The sequence below is a fragment of the Ranitomeya variabilis genome, chromosome 2 (assembly GCF_051348905.1).
Source record: "Ranitomeya variabilis isolate aRanVar5 chromosome 2, aRanVar5.hap1, whole genome shotgun sequence".
Classification (NCBI taxonomy): domain Eukaryota; kingdom Metazoa; phylum Chordata; class Amphibia; order Anura; family Dendrobatidae; genus Ranitomeya; species Ranitomeya variabilis.
The window spans coordinates 590,649,380-590,673,802 of record NC_135233.1 but is presented as its reverse complement, the minus strand read 5'-3'; positions in this window follow the sequence as shown (position 1 = coordinate 590,673,802).

The window sequence follows — 24,423 nt, the reverse complement described above, 5'->3', positions numbered from 1 at the left end:
ATGTCACAGCTCACCTCCTCCTCCTCCTGTCCCAACTAATCAGACAAGTAATGCTCATTACGGTCTTAAAGCCACCTCTGCTCATGGCACCCATGGTCCATACCTTATTTTCACATTTCCATCAGATACTAGGTGTAATTTCTGTGATACATTATTTTGTCATTCCACAAAAGCAACTGTGCGGAACATGAAACAATTTCTATGTGCGACACAAAGACATGAACATGTTGTATTCTTCCCGCTGTTCGCCTGTAAACAGGTTAGATACGATGCAGTATTTTGTTTCTCCGGATTTACTGAAGTGCAAAAACCATAAAATGAGACACCATTAATACTGCTGTCTCCAGTTAAGCACTGTGGGGTTTGACTCATAACTGTACAAAGGGTCATTCGAGAGTCATGGAGGTGTCATCCGTGCTCGATAAGTAGTGGCAGAATCATCAAACCTCGTTTAGGAAAACCTCCATTTCATGTCGGCCTTCCACAGACCCAAGGGTTAACTGTGAACCATTTAGGCTTGATAGCAGGGGATGAGATGGCTGTCGAATCCTAAAGTCGGACGAACGTTTGATATTGAAAAACACATTTTATTATACCGGTGTGAATTCTCTGGATGAAAAGAAATGCAGAGAAGAAGGAAAAATAAAGAGTTGGTTCACAGATTCCCGCACAGTGTGTCTGCATACACAGAACCATTGTGGTGTTCAGAGGTGAACTTTCCTTTGTGCAGGCGCCATGTCCCTCCACGTATTCAGCCTTCAAAAATCTATTCAGAGGGAAATCTGTGCATAAAGAAACGCTGCTTAAGATACAATAAGTTCACATATTATTTCATGATTCAGTGTTTTGTTTAACTGCTCAGTCGATGCTTCGGTCGTCTTAAAAGAGAGAAAGAGGAATGGAGCTCATGGTATTTCTGACCTAAATCGGTCTATCTCCGAAAGGTTTCATGATAAATACAATGACTCTCAACTGTTCCATTTGATGACCCCCATCTCCTTGTCTATCTACTGCCCAAAATGCCCCTATTTCATAGAGATAAATATGTTGACAAAGTCTATATATAGCCAAGAACGTGGCCTGTAGGAGCTATGGGCTTCATGTTGTGAGGGACACATCTTGGACAGACCACATGTCTTGTACCTAAATGTGTAACTCAAAGTTCTTAGTTCTAAACACACAATATAGAAAAGAACTGGAGCTTCATGGTGAAAAAGACAACTTAGGTTGGCCCCCATCATTTTCACATCTTGAAACCCAACACAAAATCTATTTCTGGTTCCCCAATCATCACACATGGCTCCTGTGGGTAATAAACGCGCTAGGCTGTGAAGGACCATCTGTGTTACCTAGAGACTAATTTTTCTTGGCCTAAGTGCAAAATCTGTAAAAATGATTCACCAACTAGCATTCAAAATTTCAGTATTGGACATTTTGGGCCTCCTGAGGGCCTGGCTTTGGGGGTTATAGAAACTGAAGTCAAGACTGGAACATGGTTGCGTAAGGAAGATAAAAGACCAAGACTTTACTGATTTAAGCAGAACATGGTTAATGAGGGCTTTATTACAGATTTTTCATTGGCACCAAGATATTTTAATCTACATGTCTGACCACAGACTTCATGGTCTAAGTGCAACCACAATTTTTGCACCTCCCATTTTAAAGTGTTACCAACCAGCGGTTGTTTGAATGCCTGTTTACACAAAGTAAAAAATGTGCACTGAGCGATATATAGTAGATCACTCAGCACACATTGGCTGCCATAGTTCTTGGCAGTATGAGTCTTGTTTACATAGGACAATGCACCACCAAGAATGTAATGACAGCACTGGCATCCCTGCACAATTCCCCTTCCTCCTTCCGCCAGGGACGCCAACGTGTTCACTCACTCACCCTCTCTGCTCCAGTCCGCATCTGCCGACTCCCAGGACTTGCGGATGGTGCGCTGATCTCCTGGGACTGTGCATATGGCACACACGCGCTCCCCATTTCTTAAAGGGACAGAAAGCACACGCTTCTGAAATGCCCCAGGCCAATAGCTGAGAGACATCTGATATTCAAGGCACATTTCCTTAGCAACATTGTTGATTAATGTGTTTTCCTTCTACTCAGTTGTATGGTCCCAATACTTGTGTGCACTGATACTGATCCTGTCCATCTTATCCGAACTTGATCCTGGCTGCCCTGCTGTACCTGTTCCTGGATCCTTCCAGCTTTTACCTAGTACTGAACAGAGTTGAGTGAATATGTTCGGAATCGGTCTCAGAATCTGAGTTTGCCATAGTCGTGCCATCTTGGTACCCTATTCGTGCTAAATTCATGTTTGATAGCCGGATCCGAATATATTCGTCCATTTCTACTCCCATTGACTCCAACGACATTTGGCTGTGTTGGGCGAATATTGTAAAAACAATATTCTTTGCCGATTGTAATCGGAACCAAATTTTGAAAAATTTCGCTCAACTCTAGTCCTGAAGTCTGATCTGCCTAGTACACACCATTACCACTACTCTCACCTGTCCAGTGTGAGCCTGCACCTTTGAACCTGCACCGAGTCTGCCCTGTGTTCCTGAACCTATCCTGTCCGTACCTGATCCAGTAACTATCCTATCAGCCATGCAGTCTTATACTGAACCAGCTCTGTCTAACCAGACGTACACCCTCCTGTTAACCAGCTCACCAAGTTCAGCCCTGCTTCCATGCCCATTAGGGGTCAGTTGCTGGGCTCTGTCCTTGAGTAGCACCTGGGGTCTACTTGGGCTCAAGTCTAATCACACCATCAAGGGCTCTAGTGAAGAACCAGGTGGTCACTTTGTTATGTCCCTTCAGTCTCTTCTTGGTCGGTATCAAAGAAAAATTATCTTTGCACACATTTATTGGGTGATCGACAGCCTGTTTACATAGCTGAATGGAGCAGGGGTCCATCATGAGCATTACCGCTCGATTCATTCTTTATGAGAATGCTCCTACTGAAATTAATGTATAGGCAGTGGGAATGATCGTCTTCCATCTGGAGTGTGGGAAGAAACTGGAGAACTCTGAGGAAACCCACGCAAACACGGGGACAACATACAAACTTGTTACAAATGTTTTACTTGATGGGATTTGAACCCAGGGCCCCAGTGTTAACCACTGAGCCCTCATGCTGCCCCAAGATTCGTAATTTGGAGATGCAGTGACCCAGTCATCTTACCATCACTATTTGAATCTTTGTGAACTGTGCTTAGATCCTCACACTTGCCTAATTTTTCTTCTTCTTTTTCCAGAACATCATGTTCAAGAACTGTACTCACGTGCTAGCTAATATATATAAGTTGGTCAGCATAAATATCTTTCAGGGATTGAAGAGAGCTAGGTGGTAATACTTGGGAACCCAACATCTTAATGTCTTAATGTGTTAGCCATGTAAGAGCCTAACATTACTTTTTTATTTCTTGTTGAGATTTTCTCCTTCATTCCCTATAATAACATGAAAACAATACGAGTGACTTTCACTGATCTTCCAGGATTGTCTTGAGGTGACACAATGTACCTATAATATCCTCAAAGTTTTAATTCATGAAATGCATCCATCCGGTAAACCTCATTCCATGGAGGTACAAAGCAGTTTTCAGCAATATTCATCCAGGGTGATTAAAGGTTCACATGAGCGATTTGCTCTATTGCACAATCCTAAGTGATGGACTTCAAGGAGGTCTGAATCACTCCATGACTCCAAGGTAGGAGCTCATTAGTGATATCACAGTTCACTGTTATTTTACAAAACAAGATAAAGACAGTGATTTATTGAAGGTGACTAGTGAGAGAGAGTAGAGTAAACACAACCAGGAGATAGCCACACTAGGAATGCATATAAGGTTTTCACCACTTCTCCTCCCCTGTTTCCCTTCATAGTCCAGACAATGTGAATCATGCTTCTGAAATCTGAGTCTGTCCCTCCTTGCTCTCCCTTTCAGTTTAATTAACTGGATGATATCCTTAAAGAGGCTCAGTTGAATCTAATATATCTAAAGAAATTCAAAAGTAAATAAATAATGTCTTTTTCTTGGCGTTACATTTTTTTCCATGGTTTTATGTAGACTTTTAGGTGATCCTATTTCACTATCCTAGCTCATGGATCTAATGAGACAGTTCATAGACAAAGAAAGCCTTGTGACTAGGGATGGGCAAACCCAAACGTTAAAGTTCAGGATCTATAACAAGCAATTAGTGTCTGTGCACAGACCCCAAACGTGGACTTCTCCAGGAAAGCCATGCTACTGTTTAGGTGGCTCCATTTGCAGTAACCAGCGCAAGTAAAACTGACAGCTGTCAGATTTATATTGGCTGGTTGTAAAAAATAGAGAGATCCCACACTGTTTTCTTACATTATTTAAAATAATAGTTTAAAAAAAGGCGTGGGTCCCCCCAATTTTGAATAAACAGTCAATATAAAGCTGACAGCTGTGGGTCACAGACCGCAGTTGTCAGCTTTATCTACTTTGGTTAGAAATAATAGAGGGATTCCTATGCCACTTTTTTATTTTATTTGTTTATTGGACATGCACTAGCTGGTGAATATTTTAATCATCATACGCCTGCTCTCGCTGATATCAGCGAGACCAGGTGTACAATGATGAAAGTAGTACTCTTATCAGCCGATGCCTGTGACCGGCGGTAACCTTTTAACATCTTGTCACAGCTGCTGGCTCATATGCTGTCATCTGTGTGACAGTGTGGGAACTGTAGTGCTCTGTCTGGCGGTAACAAACTTACCGCCAATCAAAGACAGTGTTTCTCGTGCTGTCACACAGATGACAGCATGAGAAACACTGAATTTTCAGGCAAACCATTCATTTGAATGAGGTCCGGGTTCTGGTTCGAGCTCAGGTACCATTTTGGTAACCAAACCAAATTTAAAAAAAAATGTTTGGCTGAACCCAATGGACCCGAACATCAAAGTGTCCACCCATCACTACTTGTGGAATCCACAGTATATATTGAGAGTTACCTATCAATTTGCTCTCATGGTCAAATAGAAGAACCTTACTACTTTAGGCATTACACAGTCCAGATCATTTAGAAAGTTCAGATACACTGCTCGGGAGATTTTGAGGTCATCAATAACTGATCGGTAGGGATCTGCCACCGGTCACCCTCACCAATCTACTGTTTGGTCAATGGTATCACTCCAATGAGAGCCCTGCTGTAGTACATGAGAAACGCCACTGCATAGTGTACAAAACTGTAGTGTTGCTGCTCTGTACACTGTATACCTCAGGTGGCTATCAAACTGATCAGTAAGAGTGGTGGGAGTTGGACTCCAAATAATTTATAGGTATTCAATGTTAAGTCATGGACAACTCCTTAAGCTTCCTTAAAGGCCATGATGGAAGTATTGAGAATGTTGGCATGTTGACTAAAGGTACCTTCACACGAAACGACATTATAACGATATCGCTAGCAATCCGTGACGTTGCAGCGTCCTCGCTAGCGATATCGTTTCGTTTGACACGCAGCAGCGATCAGGATCCTGCTGTGATGTCGCTGGTCGCTGAATAAAGTCCAGAACTTTATTTGGTCGTCCGATCGCTGTGTATCGTTGTGTTTGAAAGCAAAAGCAACGATACCAGCGATATTTTACACTGGTAACCAGGGTAAACATCGGGTTACTAAGCGCAGGGCCGCGCTTAGTTACCCGATGTTTACCCTGGTTACTAGCGTAAAATGTAAAAAAAACAAACAGCACATACTCACATTGCGTCCCCTGCAGTCTGCTTCCTCCTCTGACTCAGCGCCGCAAAGTGAAAGTGAAAGCAGCACAGCGGTGACGTCACCGCTCTGCTCTCACTGTACGGCGCTCAGTCAGTCAGGAAGTGGACGCAGGGGGACGTGAATGTAAGTATGTGCTGTTTGTTTTTTTTAGATTTTACGCTGGTAACCAGGGTAAACATCGGGTTACTAAGCGCGGCCCTGCGCTTAGTTACCCGATGTTTACCCTGGTTACCAGGGGACCTCGGCATAGTTGATCGCTGGAGAGCGGTCTGTGTGACAGCTCTCCAGCGACCAAACAGCGACGCTGCAGCGATCGACATCGTTGTCGCTATCGCTGCAGCGTCGCTTCGTGTGAAGGTACCTTAAGTGAAGACATCTTGAAGCTTCTGGGTTGACACTATGTAAATCATTTTGTGGCTAATGCCTTTTGCAGGCAGTTGGTCAAAAAGGGTTGACGTTCTGAAATTGAATGGTTTAAGAAAAGGTTATTATTAGTGATGACATCTTGGCACTTCTAGTTTGGAATTTTGGAGGTCATTTTATGGGTCCAGATAGACCAATCACTCTATTAGAGATTATATCTGACATTAAAGGAAACTTTCCACAATGGACCAGCAGGAGACTGATAAAAGACCAAAAAGGGTAGGGTAAGATTACTTGCTGTGATCTCACACATGGACTGCAGTCATGCTACCAAGGTGGTCAAGTTTGGATACTAATGTACTGGTAAAAAATAACATGACCATTCATAGAAAAAACTTGTGGCTAAATTTAGTTTAGGATTTATTGTCTACTAACCAGGAATTTCTGAAGATATTTAACAGCTGTGTACTATGTCCAGAATTTGTCTTTGAGGGGACAGATATCTCCCTAGTCTTTCATTAAGGCTACTTTCACACTTCCGTCGGTACGGGGCCGTCGCAAACCGTCGACCCGATGTACCAACGGACATTGTGCTAAATTTAGCACAACATGGGCAGCGGATGCAGTTTTACAACGCATCCGCTGCCCATTGTGATGAGCGGGGAGGAGGGGGCGGAGTTCCGGCCGCGCATGCGCCATCGGAAATGGCGGACACATCGCACAAAAAACGTTACAGTGAACTTTGTTTGTGTGTCACGTCCACCAAAACACAACGGATCCGTCGCACGACGGATGCGACGTGTGCCCATCCGTCGCGATCCGTCGCTAATACAAGTCTATGGGCAAAAAACGCATCCTGCAAGCACATTTGCAGGATCCGTTTTTTGCCCATAATGATGGGTTGCGACGGAGGAACAAAGACGGAAGTGTGAAAGTAGCCTAAGAGATCTACATTGAAGGGGCACCTGTTCTCTGGAAATAATGCTGCTAGATGACTTATCCCACAAACTCTCCAATCTCATTATGACTCAGAGAGGAAGGCTAGGTCCCACGTGTCATCAGGGCTAGGTGGTGGGAATTAGTGTGATCAACGGGTATCTGTTCTGCACATCACAATTGCAATATATAAGAATTTGTGTTCATAATGGAACTTGTATAACACAAAATCCCTACAGACCAATGGTTAATTATCTAGGGTCATTTGGTCTAAGATTGGGATATTTTAAAGTGTTTGTCCCTTTTGAATGTGCCCGGTAAGTCCATATAAAGATAACAAGCTGGAGTCTCCATCTATTAACTAGGACAGGGAGCCATCAAAAAGAGTGACTCTTAAGGCCCTCATATATATTAAGGTCAGATGAACTTACTCTTTCAAGTTGGACTAGCCCTCCATCCAGGGGCATAACGATCTTGGGCGTAGAGGTCACGATGGATATATGAGTTGACACATAAATCTACAGATAATGAGCATACCAAATAAGGAACACTAGAGTCTTAATCCCAAGGAACATGGGTGTACCAATGAGTCTTAATTAGGTCTAGCGAGATGATGTAATTGATTTACACTGGGCGACTGGCAAAAACCCGATGTGGAGCACAACAGAGGTCAATGGACCCCGAGGAAGGGAGCAAAGCCCGGGATACATGGGACAGGTGTATAATAAGGTTGGTTCTGAGATGACAACCTTTTTGCAATACCCTAAGTGTTGCTCTGGCATATAGTATTCCAATACACTGGATGGTCTTTGACCAACAAAATAAATTTAATCCAGAGTAGATCAAAAACCTTGAATTTTTGGAGGCACAAATACACCTCGGTGGTACATCTTTTTGAGATCTCCTGAGAATTCTAATATAATATTTTTAGGCTTTCACCTTTTGAAAATTTCTTTTTGCCAGAAGGGTCCCTCACTTGCACTCAAGTTCTGGTGCCTCAAAGGATCCAAAGGCATCATAGCCACATAACAAGACCAATATTATAAATAACACATAAAGATGGGGAATCTACAGATTTTGCACTGGGACCCAGGAGCTTCAAAATATACATCTGACCAAGAATAAGTTTAAGTTTATACTGCTATTGATAAGAACCTCCAAAATTGACATTTGTAATACCTGCCAGGAAGTGTCCAGTTTAACTGCAGAGCCTCTGCAGGAGAGATACGGAATTACACAATTCCTATTAAAAACAATGGGTTGTCCATGTAATGCACTCTGAATAATGGATGAAGGTCCTGAACAACAAAACCTTCGCTTTTGACTCAGAATCCCATGAAGAAGTTAACCCATAGAAACGTTTTATCTCTGTCTTGACACCATATCTTTATTTAACACCCACATTTGCATTTCTAAAATCTGAGAATGTATATTTCCTTCAATCTAAATGATTTCCTGAAGGTCGATATCTTGATTTTCTTTTCTTCTTACTTTGACAAGCATGGGTCTCATAAAATATGAAGGCAAATTCTGTTCCACCACTTCTATAGATCTGTAGGCGGCTTGCGCACTGAGCCAAAGGTTGATGCAAGTCAATGACTAGGTCAAATGTTACCACACCAATTTGTTAACATGTCTCAAGAAAAGGATTAATGGAAGTCTTCATCAGGAATCAATATGTTTTTCAGCTATAGTGCTAATACAAATATGACTTTATATGTATGTTCCTCCAAGGCCTCGTGTTTATCCTACTCTAAAAACCGGTAGAGAAAATGTAGACAAGGAGAGAGGAGGTAGCAAATCAGCTGCAGTCTCCATCATTAATAGTTCATCTAAACACTTTATTCTAAAGCTGCCCACAAACAAAGAAGAAAAGTCAGCTGAACCTGCTGATATCAGTGGGACTCCAAAATTTTCCGATGAGTCTGATGGATCCCAACTCTCCTCCATCATAAAATGTTGGGCGAAAGAAGGTTGAGTATGAGCATGAGCACTGTTATGTAGGCAATGTATGTTGGTAATATTAGAAATACCATAAAGCATTATTTTTTCACCTGGGGTCTCAAACTAAAATGGGGTCTGAAGCTTGTTAGGAAAATCCCATTAGGGCGTGGGCTACAGTCTGAAATTTAGGCTGAGGTTATACATCAAGGTTTGCTCTGTCTAGCTACTACATTGTGGTGTCAAACCACGTCAGATGTCGGACCCCTTCTGATCTCATATTGATGATCGATCCTGAGATACGTCATCAATATTTTCTGCCAGGATAGCCCTTAAGGTGCAAAATGGATTTACTGCATGGCAGAAACAAATGGAAGCAGAAGGGCCTCCTAGATCATTATGGGGTCCATCTGGGTTTCGTTATGGATCTGTTTTTAGAACAGAGAAAACAACAAAAGCAGACACATAACGGAAGCCAGATGGACCCCATAATGATCAAGGGGGTATCTGTTGTACAGCAAATCTGTTTTGCACATTGCTTCCAAGTATTTTTTCCAAAAATGGAAAAGACAATTGGAATTCTCATACACAATTGTGAAAGGGACCCAAATTTACTAAATATTGCCCCAAGCATCCAAATATCTTTTCATACCCATATATACTTCTACCTACACTCTATTCCATACAGACATACATCTTCAAAACACATATACATAGAATTCCACATACATATGCTCACACATGGAGATACGAGGGACCTCTGTGGCCAGCCGCTCTGCACTAACTTGCTCCTCTGTGACTGTCCCACATTCAGCGATGGGCGTTTTGTGTTGATGCTTCAGCAGACATAGCCGTGTACAGCATGTTACATCGGCGCAAAAAGGTGACCAATGCCTTTATACACCACTCAACATTGAAATTGCAAAACCAAGAAGGAAGACTGAAATTATGGAAATCACAGGATTGACGTGTTAATGATCTGCAAGAGATAAAACAATGAAAAATAAAAGTTTATAATATCTTGATTTCTCTGGCATCGAGTTTGAGCAGCACCTCATGCAGAAATGCAGGCAGTTACATGCCTTATATGCTAGCAATAAGGTTATTAATGGTCGTCTGAGGAATGTTCTGATGCAAAATGTTCTTCTCATGAAAATCATCAAGATCCGCTGCTGGCAGCTCCTATGTGTGATTGGCAACCAATGATGTCCCAAATTAGCTCAATGGGAGACAAGTCCGGAGACGCTGGAGGCCATAGTGGCCCGTTTAGGCCACACAGTCTTTTCACAGTAGCACTGGCAACATGAGACCTGGTATTGTCGTGTTGAAAGAGGCTAATGGGACACTTTGGCGAAATCATTGTACCACTGGTTCCACCACCAAATTAATTTAATTCTGAGCTGTTCATACACCTGGACTAAAGACTAGAGGTTTATTCACTTTTTAGAAAGCTTAACAAGTCGTCACAGTGAGCTGATTTTTTCCTCCAGCGTTGGAACATCACTGGTGCCATTAAGCTTCTTCTTTACACTTCAGCTCTGTTTACCCCAACCCTACCTACATTTAACCCCTTTTACCTACAAGACTATTAATATTCTAATCCTAAAGGATTACAAACTTTTGCCAATCACAGTCATGGGGTATTGGATAATTAACTTTAATAAACAAAAATGACAAAGTCTAATATTTTTACCTTTTTTTATTTGGTTTATTTTATCTATTTTAAGGACTTGTGTGAAAATCTTTTGTGTTTTAGGTCACATTTATGCAGATTTAAGGCAAATTCTGAAAGGTTCACAAACTTTCAAGCACCTTTGTATATTGAAAGGGGAGGCAGATCCTTGAAAACTACTAAAAGTACAGGATCAAGTGATTGCTCCTCTCTAAATGATCAGAGCACTTTTGGTTTTAGAAACTAAGTGATTTACTTTTACATTATAGGAGAAATGATCAGTAATATTAGTAATTCCATATAGGATATAGCAATATTATTTAGATGTGTAGGCCGCATGTTGTTTGCGCTACTGTGGGAATCCTGTGTGGCCTAAAAATGCCACCATGGCCTACAACGTCTCCGGACTTGTCTGCAATTGTGCACATCTGGGAAGTCATCGGTTGGCAATTATAAAGGGAATTGCCAGCAGTGGATCTTGATGATTTGATTCCACTAGACAATGCCTCTAATAACTCCTTCCTACATGCCTTGGGCCATGGATGGATATTGGACAACTCTTTCAAAACTCTTCAAATATGATGGAATCTTCTGCCAGATGTTGTAGTAAAGCAAACACAATGATCTCTAACAGTCCAAAACATATGGCTTCTTATGTTTTCTATCCCAGGGTCATCACTAAGATTGAGTTGAATCTTCAATATGACTTCATGGTCCATCCTTGGACCATGGATGTGCATTGGACAACTCTTTCAAAACCCTTATAATATGATGGAAAGTTAGAATCTCCTGCCATATGTTTCCATTTTACATAGTTTTCTATATGTAATAGTGAAGCAAACACAATGGTCTCTAACAGTCCAACATACATGGTTCCTTATGCTTTCTATCCAAGAGTCATCACTAAGATTGACTTCAATCTGACTTCATGGTCCATCCTTGAACCATGGATGGACATTGGACAACTCTTTCAAAACCCCTATAATATGATGTCCATGTCCAAAACATGTGAATCCTTATGCTTTCTATCCCAGAGTCATCATTTAGATTGACGTCAATCTTCAATCTGACTTCATGGTCCATCCTTGGACTATGGATGGACAATGGACAACTCTTTCAAGACCCATGAAATATGATTCCACTCTATCCCAGGGTCATCATTTAGATTGACTTCAAGTGTGTCTCCGTGAAATGATCTGAAGAGGAATCTCTGTCTTCTTTTAAAAGGTAATGTATCACAATGTCCTTCATTTCCAGCTGGACCATCAATCCATGAAAGGCGGCACAGTATACAGCCGGGTAATGTCACAGTGTTCTTGGACTTTCTTAGCTATAGTTCTATCTCTGGAGCCTGATAAACCAGTTTGTATCAAAAGGAACAAAAGGACATCTTTTGTTGACGGAGAGAAAAAAGAGATCACAACCTAAAAGAGCTGAAATTCATAGCGTGAACTGAGCGAGTCGGTCATTGTGAAGCTTGAAAGACATTTCTCTGATGTCATTTTAACCCACAAGGAAACTTTACAATCCAAACAAGCAATCAACGTACTTCATGGTAAACTTCTAGAAGGTCACGTCACGCTCTTGGTCAATACTTCTGATTTGGATTCTTCCTAAAAGTGTAAAAATATTTTGTAAGATATTGATTTATTATTTCTTCCTTTTTCTTCTTCTTTTTTTTAAGTTTAATCAGTATTTATTGTTTTCAGAAAATATAATAGTAGTAGCATGAACAGGTGCCTACACACTACATGCCAGTTCATTTCTTTAGGTTTTATGTTTAAATTATGGTATAATTATTACATACTGATTATATCCCAGAGCTGCATTCACGATTCTGCTAACAATCCATCTATTTTCCTATTATCTACTTAAACTCTATCAGTATGATGGTTTCCCATCTATGTATCTATCTATCTACAATATATTTATGATTCAATAAAAAATGCAGTAATATTCTGATTCCAAAACTGAACTCTGCAAAGGTTAATTACAGTCATCTCTTATCTATGTAATTATCATCCATTATCTATTTACTATCTATCATTTATCTATCTTCAATCTATATGTATCATCTATATCTCCATCTATCCAACATATATCACATTATCTGTCTATTATCTATTCGCCATCACATGATCTACTGGACATCTTCAATCTATTGGTATTATCTATCTACAGTAGCTATCTCATAATCTATTTATCTCTGTCTAGATAGATAGATTGATTGAATGATTAATTAGATCATGTATATATTACATAGTGGGTGCTTAGCCTTTTCGACACATACCGTACCGTATTGGTACAGAAAAAAATATGATAAGGAAAAAAAAACTAGGTAGAACCCCAATAGATTGTGCAAAAAGGATGTGGTTTTTTTTTCGCCCAATTGGGACATTTTTCTTCCATCACAGAACCTTTTTACTGGCATTAGAGAGGTTCTGTGATGAAACTGCAACATTGCCAACGGGACTAATAAAAAAAATCCTTGTTTTTGCACAATTCTATCTGTTATCCATTCATGTATATCTCCATCCATCTTTCCATCCATCAATATCTCCATCCATCCATCCATCCATCCATATCTCTATCAACCCATCCATTACTCCATCCATCCATATCTCCATCCCTCCATCCATATCTCTATCCACCCATCTATATCTCCATCCACCCATCTACAGTGCCTTGCGAAAGTATTCGGCCCCCTGGAACTTTTCAACCTTTTCTCACATATCATGCTTCAAACATAAAGATACCAAATGTACATTTTTGGTAAAGAATCAACAAGTGGAACACAATTGTGAAGTTGAACGAAATTTATTGGTTATTTTAAACTTTTGTGAAAAATCAAAAACTGAAAAGTGGGGCGTGCAATATTATTCGGCCCCTTTACTTTCAGTGCAGCAAACTCACTCCAGAAGTTCATTGTGGATCTCTGAATGATCCAATGTTGTCCTAAATGCCTAATGATGATAAATATAATCCACCTGTGTATAATCAAGTCTCCGTATAAATGCACCTGCTCTGTGATAGTCTCAGGGTTTTGTTGAAGCACAGAGAGCATCATGAAGACCAAGGAACACAACAGGCAGGTCCGTGATACTGTTGTGGAGAAGTTTAAAGCCGGATTTGGATACAAAATGATTTCCAAACATTTAAACATCCCAAGGAGCACTGTGCAAGCGATCATATTGAAACGGAAGGAGTATCATACCACTGCAAATCTACCAAGACCCGGCCGACCCTCTAAACTTTCATCTCAAACAAGGAGAAGACTGATCAGAGATGCAGCCAAGAGGCCCATGATCACTCTGGATGAACTGCAGAGATCTACAGCTGAGGTGGGACAGTCTGTCCATAGGACAACAATCAGTCGTACACTGCACAAATCTGGCCTATATGGAAGAGTGGCAAGAAGAAAGCCATTTCTCAAAGATATCCATAAAAAGTGTTGTTTAAAGTTTGCAACAAGCCACCTGAGAGACACACCAAGCATGTGGAAGAAGGTGCTCTGGTCAGATGAAACCAAAATCAAACTTTTCAAACGATATGTTTGGCGTAAAGGCAACACAGCTCATCACCCTGAACACACCATCCCCACTGTCAAACATGGTGGTGGCAGCATCATGGTTTGGGCCTGCTTTTCTTCAGCAGGGACAGGGAAGATGGTTAAAATTGATGGGAAGATGGATGGAGCCAAATACAGGACCATTCTTGAAGAAAACCTGTTGGAGTCTGCAAAAGACAGGAGACTGGGACGGAGATTTGTCTTCCAACAAGACAATGATCCCAAACATAAAGCAAAATCTACAACGGAATGATTCACAAATAAACGTATCCAGGTGTTAGAATGGCCAAGACAGAGTCCAGACCTCAATCCAATCGAGAATCTATGGAAAGAGCTGAAAACTGCTGTTCACAAACGATCTGGAGACCTCACTGAGCTCGAGCTGTTTGCCAAGGAAGAAAGGGCAAGAATTTCAGTCTCTCGATGTACAAACTGATAGCGACATACCCCAAGTGACTTGCAGCTGTAATCGCAACAAAAGGTGGTGCAACAAAGTATTAAGTTAAAGGGGCCGAATAATATTGCACGCCCCACTTTTCAGTTTTTGATTTTACACAAAAACTTTAAATAACCAATAAATTGTGTTAAGCTTCACAATTGTGTTCCACTTGTTGTTGATTCTTCACCAAAAAAATTAAATTTGGTATCTTTATGTTTGAAGAATGATATGTGGGAAAAGGTTGAAAAGTTCCAGGGGGCCGAATACTTTCGCAAGGCACTGTATATCTCCATCCATCCATATCTCCATCCATTCATCTATATCTCCATCCATATCTTCATCCATCCGTCCATCCATAACTCCATCCATGCATCCATCCATATCTCCATCTGTTGCTAATTTAAAGGGAATCTGTCAACAGGTTTTTGCTATCCCTTCTGAGAGAAGCACATTGTATGGGCAGAGAACCTGATTCCATTGATGTTTCTCTTACTGGGCTCTTTGCTGTTTTATCAGCTGCAGGTCTACAAGTTCTCCACATGCTGAGCAAAACTGTCAATCATAGTTGATACCCCCAAATAAGAGCTCATGAATATGGAGGGCTCCATGGCAGCAGGGTTACTAGTCCTCAGTGATAATCTCCTGCTGATAAAACTGTGAGTTTTGTTTACCGTACAACAAGTGACAAATCACAGGAATCATGGTGTCAACCTCTACATTGTGATGCTCTCAGACTACGTGTAAAATACCTGATGGTTGATTCCCTTTAAAACTCAACAGTTAACAGAATTCTGACTCTTTTGTTTCAATTTTAAACGTAACTTTAATTAAAAATAAGTAAGAAATCAGGTGTGGTGAAAGGCAAGAGTGCTAAATAGTGATGTGCGACCGTGGTCTTACCTGACTAGTGCCTGGAGAATCTTGAATTCTTTGTGCTTCTAATTTGCCCTAATTGATCCATTAAGAGGTGTCACATTCCCGACACTCATTTGGTTTCTCTAATTAAGACCCAGTATATTCCTGTCTTATCGGGCAACATGGTACACGGCATTATTTTCATTATCTAAATAATGTCACTAAGTGCTCCTAGCCGTGCCATTTCCACGGTCTGCTCCGCATGACAATGCCTCTGCCAACTCGGCGTCCTTAATGGAGATGGTGGAGGAGGTGCCAGGCGGAAATCAGAAAAGGGCAAGTATGGAGCTGGCAAAGACATGGGAATTCAGGAGGGTTGTATGTCAAAAATTAAAATAAAAAAATACAAAAGGGAAAACATTTTTTAATTAAAAGTACTGAGAAAATGAAATATTAGGAAGCAGTGATTACGGGATCATGGAGCTATAAAGTCTCACCTAAGCCTCACGACCTGATGTTATTTCTAAGTGGACTATGCAAGAAAGACGAAAGGGTGAAATTCACAAGTGCAATGTAAACATGGACGCTTGGCACCAAGGAAGAGTCGGGGGCGGCACACCGCGCTGATATCAGGAGTTATATAAGGTTATAAGATACATAAAACCATACATTTCATGGGAGACCCATAAGAAGGGTGGACTCGACCCTTGAACCTTTTCCCATGAACTACGTTCAACCTTGCATATGGCCTTCCTAGCTATGGCAGAAGGGTAATTTTGCCCCATTTTCCTACAATGATGGCAAGTGAGTAGGGAACTAAGTCATGAGCCAGTGCCAACAAGGGGTACCAATTTGATTTTTGCTTTGGGGCTATAGGAGGCAGTACAATGGGTCTCAAAAGAAAGTTGTCCCCATTTATGCTCGCCCTTCTTCCTTTTCATTTCTTTTGCTCAAAAACCAACACGAGGTTCGATGGCAACAGGGTAATGTTGTTTTTCCTACAAAAGGGGGTTAAATGAATGGGGCGAGGGCATGCTGTGCCAACGTGGCATGGTGACGTGGCACTAAGCAGCATTAGCATAGGGTTTAACAGCTTTTTTGCTCTGCCTTGTATAACACGATGTCATGCAAGGAGCCACAGGAGGAATGGATCCGTTGGCTTAGCTCTATTTCCCTTTTCTAGGGGTTGAACCAGTTGAGCCTTCGCTATGTTAGTTGAGACTTCGCTATGTTTGCCCTTTTTATGGGCAGCAAAAGAACTGGCATAGGATTTCCCTTTCAAAAAAGTTTCAAAAAGGGAGTGTGGGAAAAACTTTTTTCACCAACATGGTAGGTTTAAACTAGTCATGGTTTTCGTTGCCAAAAAATGGGGGGAAAAGGCCCAGAGTTTGATCTTTTGCAACCACTCTGGAGCATCTGGGTTCCTCAGTGATTATTTATAATCTGTAAATTAACTTTACAGTAAGCATTTGATTTTCCTGCAGTGCCTCCACAGGGGACATAAAGTATCACACAGCACCTATTCTCATGAATATGTTTTCTACATAATTTAGGTTAGGACAGGTAAGAGTAGTCAGGCTGCGGAGAGATGACTACAGTTATCTTCAATGGGGAAGCCGACAATAACTCTGCTCCTTAGGTGTCCATACACCTTAGGCTACTTTCACACTAGCGTCGTACTCGGCCAGTCGCAGTGCGTCGGGCCGACGTACCGACTCTAGCGTTGTATACGCCGCACAACGGGGGCAGCGGATGCATTTTTCCAGCGCATCCGCCATCCCATTGTGAGGTGCGGGGAGGTGGGGGCGGAGTTCCGGCCGCGCATGCGCGGTCGGAAATGGTGGTCCGTCGGCAGCAAAAAATGTTACATGTAACGTTTTTTGCAGCCAACGGTCCGCCACAACACGGCGCAACCGTCGCACGAAGGTTGCGACGTGTGGCAATGCGTCACAAATGCGTCGCTAATGTTAGTCAATGGTGAAAAAAACGCATCCTGCAAGCACTTTTGCAGGATGCGTTTATTCGCCAAAACGACGCATTGCGACGTATTGCAAAAAACGCTAGTGTGAAAGTGGCCTAAGATAACTCAATTATCTGACACCTCCATATACATCAACGCTTGGCTTTGCTGATCATTCTCTTGCTCTCTTTTCAGGACTCCTCTCATCTGGAAACTTTTCTGCCTGCAGAACCAAAGGATCAGGTGATTAAATTCACACTGTCCAATCCTCATCTCCCCTGACATCATCTATCAGGTCAGAGTTGGCTGACCCCACCTAAATCTATAGGATAGGATTGCCCAAGTTTTTTCTATTGTGTGTTAGGGCCTTCAAGCAGGCTATAGGCAAGATTGGTATTGACAGATTTCTGTGGGACTGCCGACCATGTCACGTATTTGGGAGTCTCCCGACTCTTTCATGGTGGAGCACTTTGAGGAAGATAAGGATAGGATGGTTGGATTTCACATGCATAATTCTTTTGCTTAGGGAACAAGCAGATCAGCTGCCACCAGATAAGTTTGGCATGGCTTCCTCCGCTTCCGAATGAGAACACATGGGCGTTCGGAGATTAGGGGGTTGAATGAGCGTTTGGCTGGCAGCTGTCTAATGTGAATGGCCAGCCATACTCTACATGATCTTGTATTTTAGTACAAGGTCTCTTTAAAATAAGTCAATGCCAGCACTGAATTCCTGGAGGTGCCGGGTGACTACATGGACTTAGTTCTTGTTTCATTGTTATAAGAACTTCTTAGTCATCAAGATGTGAATAAATGAGATCTGTTAAAGTAATCCCGGTCTCTCTTATTGCTGAATAGGGTTGAGCGACTTTCATTTTTTTAAGATCGAGTAGGGTTTTGGGAAACCCGATTTTGTCCAGAGTCGAGTCGAGTGCAGTCGGCCGATTATCGCTAAAAGTCGGGGATCGACCGAAACACGAAACCCAATGCAAGTCAATGGGGAAGCATAGTCGGCAGTGAGTGGAGGCCAGGAAAACACCTACAGTGCCCATTTTAATGCCAAAAACATCCATTCTTGTTTCTGAAGCTTGTCAATCTTAATTAACTTTATAATAATAGTTGGGCATAGGGAATTGGGGGTCATTTGGCAAAAGTTGTGGGGGGAGTAGGGCCGGCTCAAGTTTTTCGTGGGCCCAGGAAATGCGGACTACGTCACGGCGGTGTTGCAGGGAAAGGTAATTATTTAAAAGTTGCAAGTGCTGTGATCCTGAGCAAGCAGGGGGGGGGCCCACTCGTTCGCATTGCCACTGGCACAGGGCCCCTCAAAGTACGGCGGTGTGTTTGCATGGCGGGGGCGCCTCCCACCAGCAGCGACACTTTTGCGTACTCTGAGGGGCCCTGTGCCAGTGACGTCGCCAACGAGTATGCCCCCCCACCTGATGAAGGAACCTGCACTTTCATCTGCACCTTCCTCTTTGTCCCTGTGTAAGGTGGTATAACATGCGGGAAGGGGAACCTTACTTTCAGCAGGGACAGATTCTGGCTGTGTAGAGTACAAGGGGAATGTAGTGGTCTCGGTCAATGTACCAGCAGACTCATTTAGCAGTGGCTGGGCAATGGGCAGGATGAGGAGGAAACAGATATAGGGCCAAAGAATAAAGTAGGCTACATGCAGTTCAAAATTGGTAACAGGACTAAACAGGCGGCATTGCTTTGTTCAGTGGAGTAGCAAACCCAAGAGCAGCAGACACTGTTTCAAGGGCCTAACCACACTAGTAGGCCAAATGCAGTTTAATATCTGATAGTATAGGGCGAAAGCCAGAATGTGGAAGCTCAGCTTTGTTCAGTTGAGGACAACACCAGGGAGGGGCAGACACCTTTAGTAGGCCGGAAAAGCCTATTGCATTTTTTAAAATGGTAATTTGGAGCAGAAGGTTGAAGCTCAGCTTTATTTAGTTGAGGGCAACACCAGGGAGGGGCAGAAGCCGTTAGTAGGCCCTAACCACCATTTTTTTTTTAAAACCACTTAATGAGAGCCGGAAGGTTGAAGCTCAGCTTTATTTAGTTGAGGACAACGCCAGGGAGGGGCAGAAGCCGTTAGTAGGCCCTAACCACCATTTTTTTTTTTTAAAACCACATAATGAGAGCCGGAAGGTTGAAGCTCAGCTTTATTTAGTTGAGGACAACACCAGGGAGGGGCAGAAGCCGTTAGTAGGCCCTAACCACCTTTTTTTTTTTAAAACCACATAATGAGAGCCGGAAGGTTGAAGCTCAGCTTTATTTAGTTGAGGACAACACCAGGGAGGGGCAGAAGCCGTTAGTAGGCCCTAACCACCTTTTTTTTTTTTAAAACCACATAATGAGAGCCGGAAGGTTGAAGCTCAGCTTTATTTAGTTGAGGACAACACCAGGGAGGGGCAGAAGCCGTTAGTAGGCCCTAACCACCATTTTTTTTTTTAAAACCACATAATGAGAGCCGGAAGGTTGAAGCTCAGCTTTATTTAGTTGAGGACAACACCAGGGAGGGGCAGAAGCCGTTAGTAGGCCCTAACCACCTTTTTTTTTTTTAAAACCACATAATGAGAGCCGGAAGGTTGAAGCTCAGCTTTATTTAGTTGAGGACAACACCAGGGAGGGGCAGAAGCCGTTAGTAGGCCCTAACCACCTTTTTTTTTTTTAAAACCACATAATGAGAGCCGGAAGGTTGAAGCTCAGCTTTATTTAGTTGAGGACAACACCAGGGAGGGGCAGAAGCCGTTAGTAGGCCCTAACCACCATTTTTTTTTTTAAAACCACATAATGAGAGCCGGAAGGTTGAAGCTCAGCTTTATTTAGTTGAGGACAACACCAGGGAGGGGCAGAAGCCGTTAGTAGGCCCTAACCACCATTTTTTTTTTTAAAACCACATAATGAGAGCCGGAAGGTTGAAGCTCAGCTTTATTTAGTTGAGGACAACACCAGGGAGGGGCAGAAGCCGTTAGTAGGCCCTAACCACCTTTTTTTTTTTTAAAACCACATAATGAGAGCCGGAAGGTTGAAGCTCAGCTTTATTTAGTTGAGGACAACACCAGGGAGGGGCAGAAGCCGTTAGTAGGCCCTAACCACCATTTTTTTTTTTAAAACCACATAATGAGAGCCGGAAGGTTGAAGCTCAGCTTTATTTAGTTGAGGACAACACCAGGGAGGGGCAGAAGCCGTTAGTAGGCCCTAACCACCTTTTTTTTTTTTAAAACCACATAATGAGAGCCGGAAGGTTGAAGCTCAGCTTTATTTAGTTGAGGACAACACCAGGGAGGGGCAGAAGCCGTTAGTAGGCCCTAACCACCTTTTTTTTTTTTAAAACCACATAATGAGAGCCGGAAGGTTGAAGCTCAGCTTTATTTAGTTGAGGACAACACCAGGGAGGGGCAGAAGCCGTTAGTAGGCCCTAACCACCTTTTTTTTTTTTAAAACCACATAATGAGAGCCGGAAGGTTGAAGCTCAGCTTTATTTAGTTGAGGACAACACCAGGGAGGGGCAGAAGCCGTTAGTAGGCCCTAACCACCTTTTTTTTTTTTAAAACCACATAATGAGAGCCGGAAGGTTGAAGCTCAGCTTTATTTAGTTGAGGACAACACCAGGGAGGGGCAGAAGCCGTTAGTAGGCCCTAACCACCTTTTTTTTTTTTAAAACCACATAATGAGAGCCGGAAGGTTGAAGCTCAGCTTTATTTAGTTGAGGACAACACCAGGGAGGGGCAGAAGCCGTTAGTAGGCCCTAACCACCTTTTTTTTTTTTAAAACCACATAATGAGAGCCGGAAGGTTGAAGCTCAGCTTTATTTAGTTGAGGACAACACCAGGGAGGGGCAGAAGCCGTTAGTAGGCCCTAACCACCTTTTTTTTTTTTAAAACCACATAATGAGAGCCGGAAGGTTGAAGCTCAGCTTTATTTAGTTGAGGACAACACCAGGGAGGGGCAGAAGCCGTTAGTAGGCCCTAACCACCATTTTTTTTTTTAAAACCACATAATGAGAGCCGGAAGGTTGAAGCTCAGCTTTATTTAGTTGAGGACAACACCAGGGAGGGGCAGAAGCCGTTAGTAGGCCCTAACCACCTTTTTTTTTTTTAAAACCACATAATGAGAGCCGGAAGGTTGAAGCTCAGCTTTATTTAGTTGAGGACAACACCAGGGAGGGGCACACAGACAGACTCCTTTAGTAGGCCTGAAAAGCCTATTGCATTTTTCAAAATGGTAATTTGGAGCAGAAGGTTGAAGCTCAGCTTTATTTAGTTGAGGGCAACACCAGGGAGGGGCAGAAGCCGTTAGTAGGCCCTAACCAAAGTTGAAGGCCAAATGCAGTTTAATTTCTGATACTATAGGCCGAAAGCCAGAAGGTGGAAGTTCCGATTTAGACAGTGGAGCACAATTTGAATTAGGGACTGCAGACAGACTTAGTAGGCTGTCCCCTGTGGACCATGCATCCACCACATTAACCCATTGCGCCGTAATGGACACGTAATCTTCCGTGGCCATGCCTACAGGTCCATGCGTCTGTTGTCAGGTGCACCTTTGTACTCACAGATTGCCAGAGTGCATGGACAATGCGGTCTTCTACATGCTGGTGGAGGGTTGGGATGGCTTTTCTCGCAAAAGAAGTGTCGACTGGTTAGCTTGTAGCGTGGTACAGCGTAGTCCATCATGGCCTTATTAATAGTAAATAAAATATATAACTAGGCTCTATGAACTTTTAAATAGGTTCCAGGGGTACACGGGCAGCATTGGTGTGGTCAGTGGAGGAGTATTGCAAGTAGGGGCTGCAGACAGGCTATCAAAGGCCTAAAATAACAAACAGTAGGCAGTCATGGCAGTTTTACATCGGTTACATGGATACACAGGCAGGCACTCCAGGCAGCATTGTGGTCAGTGGAGGAGTATTGCAAGTAGGGGCCGCAGACAGGCTATCAAAGGCCTAAAATAACAAACAATAGGCTCATTGCAGTTTTACAGCGGTTACATGGATAGACGGGCAGGCAGCTTGGTGGTGGTGAGTGGAGGAGTATTTAAAGTAGGGACCGCAGACAGGCTTCAAAGGCCTAACATAAGAAAATGGGCTGGCTGTAGGCACTTTATAATTGGTTCCAGGGGTACACGGGCAGCAGTGGTCTGGTCAGTGGAGGAGTATTTAAAGTAGGGACCGCAGACAGGCTTCAAAGGCCTAACATAAGAAAATGGGCTGGCTGTAGGCACTTTATAATTGGTTCCAGGGGTACACGGGCAGCAGTGGTCTGGTCAGTGGAGGAGTATTTAAAGTAGGGACCGCAGACAGGCTATCAAAGGCCTAACATAACAAACAATAGGCTCATGGCAGTTTCACAGCGGTTACATGGATACACGGGCAGGCAGCTTGGTGGTGAGTGGAGGAGTATTTAAAGTAGGGACCGCACACAGGCTATCAAAGGCCTAAAATAACAAACAATAGGCTCATGGCAGTTTCACAGCGGTTACATGGATACACGGGCAGGCAGCTTGGTGGTGGTGAGTGGAGGAGTATTTAAAGTAGGGACCGCAGACAGGCTTCAAAGGCCTAACATAAGAAAATGGGCTGGCTGTAGGCACTTTATAATTGGTTCCAGGGGTACACGGGCAGCAGTGGTCTGGTCAGTGGAGGAGTATTTAAAGTAGGGACCGCAGACAGGCTATCAAAGGCCTAACATAACAAACAATAGGCTCATGGCAGTTTCACAGCGGTTACATGGATACACGGGCAGGCAGCTTGGTGGTGAGTGGAGGAGTATTTAAAGTAGGGACCGCACACAGGCTATCAAAGGCCTAAAATAACAAACAATAGGCTCATGGCAGTTTCACAGCGTTTACATGGATACACGGGCAGGCAGCTTGGTGGTGAGTGGAGGAGTATTTAAAGTAGGGACCGCACACAGGCTATCAAAGGCCTAAAATAACAAACAATAGGCTCATGGCAGTTTCACAGCGGTTACATGGATACACGGGCAGGCAGCTTGGTGGTGGTGAGTGGAGGAGTATTTAAAGTAGGGACCGCAGACAGGCTTCAAAGGCCTAACATAAGAAAATGGGCTGGCTGTAGGCACTTTATAATTGGTTCCAGGGGTACACGGGCAGCAGTGGTCTGGTCAGTGGAGGAGTATTTAAAGTAGGGACCGCAGACAGGCTATCAAAGGCCTAACATAACAAACAATAGGCTCATGGCAGTTTCACAGCGGTTACATGGATACACGGGCAGGCAGCTTGGTGGTCAGTGGAGGAGTATTTAAAGTAGGGACCGCAGACAGGCTATCAAAGGCCTAAAATAACAAACAATAGGCTCATGGCAGTTTTACAGCGGTTACATGGATACACAGGCAGCTTGGTGGTGAGTGGAGGAGTAGTGCAAGGAGTGTCTGTCCCAGTACTCCCAAAATATAAATAGATGTTAATGTCTCGCAAAACAACCAAAACAAAAAAAAAAGGTGGCATACTTAGGTACAGGGGTGGGCTCATCTACTGAGTTTCTGACATTGTAATTTGGCAGTAACTATTTAATGGTGCCAATATAGGACACAGACACAGACTACTTTAAGTTGCATCATAGATGTCTACAAATTTGTATTGTCAGTGCCAGACATTGAATGATGTCAGCGAATAGACTAAAGATTGGTGGAGCTGTGCGACATAATTTTGCACGTGGTAGAGCACATTTTGAGCTGGGGTAGGGGGGAACTCTCTTGAGGCCGGCGGGACCGCCCCAGGGCCCCTCATGTTACAACGGTGTGTCTGACGTTGGGTGCGCACCACCACCGCCAGAGACACTACATTGTACTATGAGGGACCCAGTAGCAATGCCGTCAACCAAAAGCGAGCACACCCACCTCTTCAGACAAACAGCAGTCTCACGGGTGCTTGCGCCAAGTCGCGATACCACGGCCCCGTGTGGGGAGTTT